The sequence below is a fragment of the Adiantum capillus-veneris genome, chromosome 13 (genome assembly GCF_014529385.1).
Source record: "Adiantum capillus-veneris isolate H3 chromosome 13, ASM1452938v2, whole genome shotgun sequence".
NCBI classification, from domain to species: domain Eukaryota; kingdom Viridiplantae; phylum Streptophyta; class Polypodiopsida; order Polypodiales; family Pteridaceae; genus Adiantum; species Adiantum capillus-veneris.
Window position 1 is genome coordinate 34,208,815 of NC_140943.1, and position 12,669 is coordinate 34,221,483.

Genomic DNA, 12,669 nt, shown 5'->3' on the forward strand with positions numbered 1-12,669 from the left:
CCACCGTGGGGGGGAGGGTGAGAGTGTGTGAGAAGGGGGGGAGGGGGGGGGGAAGAATATTAGCGGGCCAAGGGGGGGGAGTAATGAGAGTGGGGGAAAAAAGAGTGTGAGAGGGGGAGAGGGTGAGTGTAAGAATACGAGAGAGCGGAGGGGGGGGGGGGGGGGGGGGGTTCCATGCGGCTCAACACAGAGGGAGCACGAGAGAGAGGCCGGGGTGAGTGCTCAAGGCTTGCGCCTGGCCGGGGGTGGCCAGTAGGAGGGGGGGGGGGGTAAGGTTTGGGAGAGAGGGAGAGAGGATATTAAAGAGAGAGGTATGTAGGGAAAATGAGAGAGAGAGAGAGAGAGAGAGAGAGAGAGAGAGAGAGAGAGAGAGAGAGAGAGAGAGAGAGAGAGGGTGGGGGGGGGGGGGGAATAAACTACGGGGGAAGAGAGAAAGGGTATCTAAAACCGAGGGCGGCCGGCTAGGCTGGGGTATAGACCAACGGGGCCTGAGGGTGATAAGGCCGGCCAATCGAAGGGGGGGGGGGTGTCATGACCGTAGAGGTGTTGGGAGGATTGACCAGGCGGTGCCGAGCCTTCCAACAGTGTCGCCAAGGCTCCAACAGAGGAAAAATAAGTTTTTTTTTCTTCTTTTTTTTCTTTGATTTTCAAAAATCGGCTATCATTGTTTCTAATCCCAATTTTGGCTTGCAAAGACTTCTTTGCATTTTTTGGCAATTTTACAAGTAATGGGTGGTCATTTTGGCTCATACTTGATTTTTGGCATGTAATAGGTGTGTATACATGATAGGTGAGATGATTTGACAATTTCCAATCAAAACTGATGCAAAAGTAAATAATCACGATTATTAACTACAGTGATAGAAACTTTGCAAAACCTACAAATTTTGACCTAGACATGTTTCATACACCTAATACAAGTCCTAAATTGAATTTGGTCAAGTTTGGTCATGCTGGCATCACTTTGTGCTCCGTCGACTTTGAAATCACCGTTTTTTGTGACTACTCTGTCTGTTGGGTTGGTTAGTCAACTTTGAGGCTTTGGACTTGTCCGTAATATAGTCGTGAAGCAACTTGTCCAATTCTGGCTCATTTGGAGTCAGTTTGGCTTTGTATGTCGAATTTAACGCTTTGTAACCTTCGAGCCGTTTTCTATTTTTTGAGGGCTTTGCTTGATGGATTTCACCAAACCAATCATACACATTGTATATGGACCTCATTAGCAAGCCATCTATGGAGTCAGGTCAAAATTCTAGCATTTTCCAAAAACCTAATTTTTCTATTGGAGACCCCCTTGACCCCAGCCGAATGGTCATCTGATGGTATAGAAATTTTCTATTATGCTAGGGCATGCTATGGTTCAAATCTCATCCGAGGTCAAGCTGGCAGGCCGTTACAGTCAATTTTAGGTCGTAGGTCTTCGTGCACTGCTCGGTTTCTAGGGTTTTTTTCTAAGGCTTTAGACTAGCTACCGGCCGTACAAAATGGATCATTATTGAGTAAAGAACTTACCCCTCATGCATCATGTGAGACGGCACTGAAAATGGTCAACTGTGGGCTCCAAAAATGTCGCGCGAAAGAGGCCGATATCTCTCTCTGCAAAGGCTCCAAGTGGAAATGAGGTGGTCTTAGCCTACCATGGATATCTATACCTAGACTTCCCGAACCAAATTTCTCCAGATTTCCCCGTTAGTCCTACTAGGCCGTGAAATCTATGTTAGACTAAAAAATTTCCATGATCGGATTCCTGTAGCTCATTCTGCAAGAATTTTGCAAAAGTAGGCCTCGCCGGCTAATTTAGGCTTCCCGCTTTCATCTTCTGATTTCATTGAATTTTTTTGTGCTTGTCCACCTTGTCTTTCTGATCACCATCGTGTCTTTCATTTTTCCATATGAGCTTCCCTGCTATTTATTATTAATTTTGACATGTTTATTTGAAAAAATCAAAGAAAATAGCAAAATGTTAAAAAAAGTAAAGTGAAAATATAATAATTAAAAATATCCCTTGAAAAATATAGCTTTATTTTTTTGCTGGATTTGTCCATTTTTAAGCCTCCTTATCAACAAAATGATGAAAAATACCCAAAAAATACTATTTTTGATAATTTTCTGATAGTATATACACTATTTACACTCATTGGGAAGATATAATCAGTGAATTTTTCCTTGATGATGAATTATAAGGGCATTATTAGGTAATTTTGCAAAAAATCACACGTTAACATAGAACTTTTCCTCCCTCTTCAAACATTGCCCTTAAATTACTTAGTACTTAGTGCCCTTCCACCCCTCCTAGATGGCGTACTCTGGGACGATTGTGTGCATGGGTTGAACAATTGTGTCTATGCATAGCCGTGATTGGCTCTACCATGATATGAAGATCAATGCAATTCAAACCAATATGATGTGCAAGAGCTGGGTCTTGAGTAATTAACTCAAGGGTTTTCGATGTCGAGGTTTGCTGTTGATGTCTTCCAAAGAGCAAATCTTGTAGCTTTGTGCTCTCTACTTGATTGTACCATTAGGGTGCTTTAGCAGTCTGATTGTTTGAGCTGTTGGTAGCATTCATGTGTTCATCTGGCAAGCATACAAATTGATGAGGACATGAACATCCATGTATTACCACGTTCAAGTTGACTGCTCCCAATGTTGGAGTTGCATTATTGTTGTATCCTTTGATTGTCGCTATTCCTGCTATCAATGCTTGTTTTGTTGCCTTCTTGTATGTGGAATAACTGAATGCATTCACTCTAGCTCTTGTGTCTACCAAAGCATTGGTGCTATGATTGTTGAGATGTACTTTGATGCGCAGATCCATTCCATCCAACCAGTCGTCATCTGTTGAAATTGCGTCTTTAGGTAATTCCCATTGTCAATCATCTATTTCCAAAGTGTTGATGGGAATCGGTGTCTATCGATTCTTGAGAGCAGCTTTACGCTTGAGTACATGAAGTCTAGCTTCCTCTTAGGCTTCATCAATAACCTAATGTCGCTTGATCTTCCTTTGTTTGGCTGCATGCATTCTCTCTAGAAATTCATTGGTTAGTAGAAAATTATATTTATTTAAACAACATCCACTAATCTAATTAGCCATTGGCTCACCATCTAGAGTGGACAATTTTACTACTCCACTTGGAGATACATCTTCAATGATAAATGGTCCGTTTTCCTTTTTCTTAAACTTGGGAATGTGTTGCTTAAGGGAATAGAGTAGGACTAAGTCCCTTTTCTTGAACATTTTTGTGATTAAGTGGGAATCAAAAAACTATTTTTGTTTCCGCTTTTGTGCATAGATATGAGCTACAGCAGTTAGCCTTGGCTCGTCTAGCTTTTCTAAATCTTCAAGTCTTTTTGACAATTCATGTCCAATCCACTCAAGATTCTGTGCTACCCTTAATGTCTGCAATAGAAATTCTATTGGTAGTATGGCATCAAGACCATAAACAAGGTTAGAGGGTGTAGCATTTAGAGATGTTTTGAATGGAACTCGATAAGCCCATAGAACAGCATGGAGATTCATTTCCTAGCCTGTCCTTCCTGAACTAACCACTTTAGTCAGCACCGAGCTAAGAATTTTATTCGTATGCTCAGCTTGTCTATTTTCTTGTGGGTGATAGGGAGTTGATTTATTATGGATGACCATAAACTCATTAAGCAAATACTCTATTACCTCATTGAGAAAATGAGTTCCCCAATTACTGACAATCTCTATTGGCAGTCCATATCTCGTGAATACATACTCAAATAAGAATGCAGCAGTGTTTCTGGCATCATTCTTTTGGGTTGCTTTAGCCTCAGCCCACTTGGTCAAATAGTCCGTAGCTACAATGATATATTGAGCTTGGGTTCTATAAGCAGGTGGCTGTATTGGTCCAACAAAATCTATACCCCATTTTACGAAAGCTCTAGTCCCCATCATTGGTCTTAAGGGCATGCTGTCTACTCATGTTGGCATTTTAACTCGTTGACAAGCATCACACCTTCGAACATATTCTTTAGCATTTGCAAAAAGTGTTGGCCACCATATGCCTGCCATCAATATTACTCTTGCGGTGATCTCACTAGAAAAGTGACATCCAGCTAATCCAGCATGTGCTTGTTCTACATTCAAAATATACTCGTTTTCATTTGCACAAAGACGCAAATGTTGATCTTTACCTCTCTGATACAATTGGTTTCCAATAAGAGCATAGTCTCTTGCTATAGTATCAATTGCTCTTTGACGGTGTTTACTCGTATCCTCAAGAAATGTTCAGTTTGATAAGTGCGTAACCAGATAATTACTCCACTTAGGAACATGTGACATTTGAAACAATGTTACATGAGGAATGGGTGTTTGTTTTTGACATTGAGGGTAATATTTTACAAAAAATCTAACATCTCTCCTCATAGTCGCCCAAAATACTCCAAGTCTCAAGATTCGTTGCATAGTTTGGTCTTCCACAAAGTGAAGTCCTACTATGGTAAAATGTGCTTGACTTGATATTGTTTTTTTTCTTCAAGGTTAATGCATAAAAGCAATATCCTGTCCCGATCTCTTTTGTATAGCCTTCCAACTAGTAATTGATACATAGCCGATTGCTCCATTAAACCGATTGTGATAGGAAGTGTTATTTGTGAATCCACTTGAGCTATTGTTATCAATGACAAAATGTTTTCTGACCATCTAGATATCATTTCCACGGAGAACAAATAGGCATCTGGTAAATCATCGTCTACCCCTTTAGGTAATTCCCCTGAAACAATCCTTGACAAATGATATGCTCATTGATGTGTAGTGCCTTTTTTTACAACCACAGTGAAATCAAATTCAAGAAGAATTATGAACCATCTCACTATTCTCCCTGTGTTGCATGGCTTGTTGACCAAATACAACAAAGCTTGGTGGTCCACAAAGAACAAAAACTTGTTGGCTAATAGGTAATGTCTATACTTTTTGACGGCATAGATCATTCCTAGTCCTTCTCTTTCGGTGGTGGTGTAATTCTTTTCTACCATGTTCAATTGTCGTCTAGCATAAGAAATAGGAAAGTCAATTTTCCCATCTCCTGGTTGAGCTAGTATACAACCAATAGCAAAGTTTGAAGCATCTACATGTACGTGGAATACCTTATCCCAATTTGGTGATTTCAATATTGGAGCTGAGGTGAGAGATTTCTTAATCTTCATGAAGGATTCTTCACATGCCTCGGTCCATTCAAAGTGTGTAATCAAGCTATACATGGGTTTTGCAATTATAGCATACATGTAGATGAATCGTCGGTAATATCCACAATGTTCCATGAAGGCTTGTACTCCTTGACTGTTGTTGGTCTAGGAAAATCAGCAATGACATGAATCTTCTCAATATCAGTAGCTATGCCATTTTTAGACACTATATGTCCAATATTTTTTCCTTGTCTTCCCATGAATGTGCACTTTTCAGGATTTAAGAAAACCCTATAAAGTCTACATTTCTCGAATACCTTTTTGAGGTGTTCAAAATGATCAGTCCGGATTGACGAATGTACGCATAGATCATCCATATATACTTCTATGAATTTCCGAAGATACTCTTTAAAAGAATGGCTCATCAACCTCTGAAACATGGTTGGAGCATTAGTTAACCCAAATGGCATAACCCGATAGGCAAATATACCCCATTCTGTTGCAAAAGCAGTTTTATGGTGATCTTTTGGGTCAACCAAAAGTTGATTGTATCCCGAAAAACCGTCTAAGAAGTTGTAAGCTTCTTTTCCTGCAACTCGTTCTAAAACATGCTCAGTTATCGGAAGAGGAAAGTTGTCTCTAATGGTAGCTGCATTCACCTTTTGGAGATTAACACACACTCGTAATTTCCCATTCTTCTTGGGTACTACCACAATTGGAGACACCCAATCTATGTGTTCAATTTTGTAAATGAATTCAGCTTTTTTTAGCTTTTCAATCTCTTCTTTGATCTTCCTGGCAAATTTTTTGTTATAAGTGTATGGTCTCTGTCTACTTGGTTTCGTATCATCTCTCATGGGTATAGTATGTTGCAGATTTTTGGATCAACACCCTTGAGATCCTTGTAAGACCAAACGAAGATATCTCGGTATCCCTTTAACAAGCTCAACAAAATATTTATTCTTCTTCTATTAGGTCATTTGCAATGTAAGCAGGTCTAGGCTCTTCTCTTGGTTCAACCAAATCTACCCTTTTAGCATTTTCAGGCCCTTCGTAAGATTTGCCTTGTTTTTGTAGTTCCCTAACAGGTTGTTCAATTATGATTTTCCAATTTTGGAGAGTATACTTTTTGTAATGGGATGGAACATGCATTACATCCTTACCATCCTCTTCCGTGGTTTCCATTTCGGTTGTGTATATCTCCTTTAGAGCTTTTTTCAACTCTTGATATTTCTTTTTCTGCTTGACTTTGGTCATGAGTGGTTTCTTATCCTGAGATTTTTTTTGAGTACCCTTCCTTGTTTTTCTCGATGTCTGAGACATTTCTAAGTTTTTGTTTGAAGGATATCTGCCAGTTATTTTGTCCTTGACACAATCATTAGCATCTATCTGCATCAAGAATTGTGTTTTACTGGAGACTGATGGCATAGGTCGTGTTTTCACAATTTTGGTGTTTCTCTTTCGTCTATACCACTTTTGTCTTCTTGATTTTTGGTTTGGAAAGTCCAAAAACTTTTCCTCCCCTCCCTTTAAGAGTAACTTAGCTCTCGTATGCTCTTTTTTTGACCCTGAATCTTGTGAGGTAGCTAACTGTTCATCTAACTCATCAATTGCATCATAATAGAGGTCTAAAAAGACTTGTTGAGCTTTCATCAAGTCCTTGGGTTTCTCATCTTCGTTTTCAATGTTGAGGACCGACATCATTTGGATGGGAATTATGTCGTAGCCATCCTCATTGAAAAATTGAGTAGGCATAGACGTATTCACACATACATCCATTGTTGCTAAAATTTGAGTCCACTCGAATGGCTCAAATAAATGCTCTGGAAAGGGTTCAGATACGTAGGCTTCGTCTGTGCAGTCCCTTTCTAGGATACATTCTTCTCATCTTAAGCTTTCATTTTCTGAAGCTCCGCACATCCAAATAGGAGTGTCTTTGTTTAACCAGGATGGGAGTTTAGTTTCAGCCGAAGAGACTCTTGGATGGGTGTTTTCAAGATATCTCTATAAGTGTGATCTTTTAGATTGACTCTTGTTATAGATCCCACTAGCTTCAAGTACAGATAGTTGTTTCCCCAATCTTGGATAAGCTGTACCTGTCGCATGAAAGGTCTTCCCAAAATGATTTCATAGTTGAGTTTTTTTCCAAAGTCTACTATGGCAAAAGTGTGTTGATATTCAATTCCACAGGAATTGACTATCATTTTTTCAAGTAGCCCAAGTGGTCTCTCAATGTGTCCGTCAACCAACTGCAATTTCATTCGTGTTTGTCTAATGGCTGGCTGTCCCCAGGATTCCTATACTGCTTTAGTGGCTATGGCTATGCCAGCTCCACTATCTAGTATTGCCATGGTTTCAATGTCATTATATTTCACTGCTGGGAGGGTGGTGTTTCCTTCTTCCCCTTCATAATATTCTCCAACCTTGTTCATAGGAACTGATCAAATCTCCTTGTTTTCCATTTCAGTTTTCAATTTTCCCAAATTCTTAGAGATTAACCCTGTTATCCAAACCTTCTCTATGGTTTTCTGTAATTCATTCCATAAGTATGGTCTGAGTTTCAACAGTTCTCTCAAAGTAAGAGTGCATTGGATAGGTGCAGACATGATTGAATGAATGTTGTCTACTTCTAGGGTCTGTTCTGCTCTTTTTACTTGAGAGGTCTTGCAAACGATGGATTCATCTTTGTTATCTCCCAAGTAAGATGGTAATGTTTTTAATGTCAATGGTTTAGACATTCCTGAAGCTTCCGATCCGCAATCCCCATACAAGGATTGTAAATCCATGTTCATATCAGAACGTAGGTTATCCAACCAGACTTCCTCTATAGGAGCTGACTTTAAAGTTAGGCTTCCATCATTGATCTCTTTCACTTTTTCCCATAAGTGCCTAGCCAGTCTTCCTCGACGAATGGAATTCCATCTAAGGCATCTTCGCTGTCAGTCACTATAAGCACTGGTTCATTTGTTTCAAGGTGGAGTTCTACCACCACATTTGATTTTGCTTTCTTTTCTTCTACCACAAGCACTTCAGGTTTTGCAATACTTTCAAGCTTGGGTTTTTGTTTATCCAGCATTTCTTGCGTGATTCTTACCAAATTTTGATAAGCCTCCAGCTTTGCTGCTTCCATGTTTGGAGATGGATAGTTTTTCCACTTGTTTTCCATGTTTTGCCCTGCTTTAAGTTCTACTTGGTAGGCTTCCAAGGCATCATTAATAGGCTCAAAAATTTTATCAACCAGAATGAATCCTCCAGATTTCACGGTTGTTTCCTTGAATTCACTGCCAGTTTCTTTCAACTTGTCTGGGCTAGCATTTTTGCTTTCTCTTAGATTTCAACCCGTTGTTTTTGTTTTCTCATCTCATATCTTTTGCTTTTGCTCCTTTTGATTCTTTGAGAAGAAATTTTCATGTTCTTTGAATTATCAGAGGAGTTGTGTTTCTTTTTCTTTGCCTGGGCTCTAGTGATTACCTTGATTGGAACAATCGGTTCACTCTCTGATAAGCTACTAGGCATCACTTGGACTACATTTACGACAGTTTTTCCCTTGTTCAAAGGATTCTTAGGACAATCTTCCGAAAAGTGTCCTCCCTTTTTGCAACATTGTATGCAATAGGTTTCAATTGGTTTGAGGTTTTTGTCAGGCTCTGGACATTCGTTCTTCCAATGGTCATCAACACCACAGTTATGACAATTTCCTGCTCTAGGCTTCATCATGGGTCTTCCCATGGGAGGTCTGACACCTTGATTAGCTACATAATACATCAATGTGAGCTCTGGTGGAGCATAAGTCATAGTTTCTTCCATTGGTGGTGGATGTGGACTATACCAATCTCCGTCTACCATAATCATAGATGGACTAGGCTCTGCATAGGGTGTAACAGGCACTAATGCTTGTTCATCTACGATTCCTTCAGAGTGCATGTACTTTACAAGCACTGCATTATGTCCTGGATACGGACGCTGTTGTCCCAACACAGGTTGAGGTCTTTCCATGCCCATAGGTGGTCTTTGAGCTTGGGCCATATTAGGCTGATATCTGTACATGGGTTGTCCTTGTGGCCTCATGGGCACGTACGAAACATTTCCATCATACTTTGGTCTGAAGTAGCACTCATGGGTCTCATGGTTGGTCCATTTACCCTCAATTGCACACCATTTTTGTGGCCTAATTGGTTGTCCTTGTGGAGGTATCCCTTGTCTTGGTCCTCTTATAGGTGTTTTTTGTATATTGTTCATCATGTCATTCATTCTTTTTAGCATATCTTCTATGGCTGAGAGTGGTGCCGCAGCAGCCGTTCCCACTTGTGCTGGTTTTGTGGATGCTGTTTTCTCGCTTTGGTTATCCTTAGGGACATCTTCTTCGTTGAAGATCTCGCAATTGTCTCCTAGGTCAATCGCATCAGACACACACGCTTCTAGGGTTGTATGCTTTTTACTGTAGAGTATAGCATGAAGTTCTTTGTTTAGCAGTCCCTCCAGAAACAACGATACAAGTCGTTCTTCTACAGGTATCTCCATCTCTGGGCATCTGGCAATGTATTGTTTCATTCGAGTTGCACAATCCCTAACAAACTCACCATGTTTTTGTTTAAAGCTGTAAATTTGAGCTACCGTATTATGTTTAATACCCATTTTGAAACAAGCAGCTACAAATCCTTGAGCTATCCATGATTGACCTTGGTGGGATGTTTTGGAACCATGTCAATGCTTTTCCTTCTAATGTCATTCCAAACCCCTCGAATTGAGTATGGAAATCGAATATACGCTTTACTCTTAGCACTTGCTTAAAGCTTGCTAAGTGGTCATATGGATCCCCTGATCCACTGTATTTTCTGACTCATTTTTGAAAATCTGCTGGTCTGACACGTCTGTTTGGTTCAACTCCATGTCTTCTGGGAGTTGGTCCTATTCGGAGTCCTTCAAACCAGCCTGTTGGAAATAGTGACTCATGTAGCCCTAGACTGGCCTTAGTGTCACCTAGTTTTCTACGTGATGAGGTGGTTTCTGGTTTCTTCACATTACTCTCAGATGATCTCTCATGGTGTTCATCCCTTGGAATTGTGTCTAGTCCTTGCCCCAATATCCAATCCCGTATGGAATACCCTTGGTACTTGGTTTGTTCTACCTCCTCAAGAGTCATCATAACAAAGTTGTTGTTATAACAATTCCTAAACAGGTAGGTTGGTAGGTCTGCTGATCTCTTATCTTTGATCTTGAATATATAGATGATCTTCATGGCCGCTAATTGTCCTGGTTTGGCATGAGAAGTCCACAAAAGATCTTTTATGTTTCTATCTTCCCAACAATAAACTCCGATCCTAGGATTATCCGTACCGAGCCATTTCAAAGGCTTCAAGTCTATTTGATCGTATCCCTCGAATTCCAAAGTTGGTGGTCCTTCTTTTGCTGACATGTCTGGGATTATAGTATTTACTTCTAGCCCCCATTTGTCTATCACGTGAGGATTTTTGACCTGTACATTAGGAAATTTCGGAGGTCATTTGAAGGGCCTTCTAAGAAAATGTATTTTTTGCACTCTCTCTCTAGAAAAAATGGCAAATAAAAGATCTGGGTCTTTCATAGTAAAAGTTCAAAAAGTGTACTTTAAGTAGATTCCTTACTCTTCTGAACATTCGTTCGTAGTGATTGAGGGATAATCCTCTTTTCAGTTGCATTGAATGAACCTCGTCAATATGGAGGGAATGAGGCTAACATGGAGGGACGAAGGCGCAGCCGCTATTCACTTTCCATTAAACCTTCACATTTGGCTAATGGCGCACTCCTCAAATGGCACAAATGTTACCCAGAAACGAGCCAAATATCACCTTCACATTGATTTGGACAATGAGTACCAACCATTGATTAAGCGCAGTAAAACAAACACACATATACCTCCGCTTCCATAGACACGCTCAGAGCTCAGGGAGCTAAACACATAGATATCTGGACGAGAGGCTCTCTCTACCCTAAGAATCCAATGACTAATGCGTCTCCACCGTTTGTCAATCCTACAAGCTTATTGACCTTTGCTGGTGATGGAGAAAAGGGCCTTCTGGGTTATTGTAAATCTCTTACAAGAGAAGCTGAAACTTACAAGAGCATTCTCCAAGCTCAACAATGTGAGATTGTTCGCCTTTCACATTTACATTCTACAGATCAGGTTACCATTTTGCAACATAAAACAGAGGTACAAGAACTGAAAGGAAAGGTGCGAAGTTGTCAAATGAAGGACACCATCTTGGGTGGTCGTATCCGAAAGAAGAAACTGCGCAATCTTGAAACATTGCAGGTTGCATCAGGAGGTCTCAAGAAAAGAATCCGAGCATTAAGGTGATGCTTCTTGGTTGGCTACATTGTCTTAGTTAAGTAATCTTTTTGTTTTTTCTTGTTATGCATTGTTTTCATGTGCCTAAATAATGTTAGTGAAGCAAATTTTCTGTTATTTACTTATGCATTGTCTTCATGTAGAGATTTAATCTATCCTGACAAGGAAAACATTGACCCCAAATCCAATATAGGAAAGAGATTGAAGCCACTTATAAGTAGAAGCCTGGCAGCAGATATAGTACATGACAAGAAGTTTAAGGTCCTACAACGAAATGTAGTGGACCGCTTTATTTCAGAGAACTCAGTGCCTGCAAAAGAGATACAAGGCACACTTGATTCACTTGGTGTAAGCAAAAGAGGATATTCGGCTATCCAAAAGTCTATCTCATCCATCTTTGTTAGGAAGGGTATAAAATCCAAACTTCTACCATCAGCCTCAAGTGTTTGGAAAGAGAGGCTTCAGCTTAACGAGGCACAGGGAGACTATCTTGGACAGCCCTTTCATATTAAAGCAACTTACAGTGGCCATGGAGCAAACATGGCATATGATGAGTTCAACAATATTTTTATGGACCTGCGGATATTACAGAAGAGAATGGTGGAGTTTTACAACATCACATTTGAAGAGTCACGTGGGGTATTACATTTTGTGTTAAAACTGGATGAGTGTGAGCTTGTTAAAGGGAAAAAGCTAGAGCGTGTTACTATTACTTTAATGAATAGAGCCCTCTCAAAGTGTCCCAATGATGATCCTTTATATTTTAGTGTTCAATCAGAATCTAACATATGGTGGCTTGGTGCGTTTGAGGTAAGCAAGATTCTCAGGTAAGCTCAAATGTTCACATCTACTTAAGTCTCATTTATTTTGTGTTGCAGGTAAAGAAAGAAGATCATGAGATTCTATATTGAGTGTTCCATCGAACTAATATTCCGGAGCTAATTGATCGACAGACTAACCAGGGAGAGGTACTACGTCTAGATGGAAGGGGAGACTTTCAAGTTCAGTGGCATCTTGCAGGTGACCTCAAAACATTAAAGTGCATGTATAATTGTGGAATGGGTGCAATGGCAAAGTCACCGTGTTTGTTCTGCATGGAGCCTGCAAAGTTCATGGACCCAAATTGGTGGAGAAAAGCTCCAACACGTCACATTGAGGATCCTGCTTTTCGACCGGTTTTGAAAATACCACTT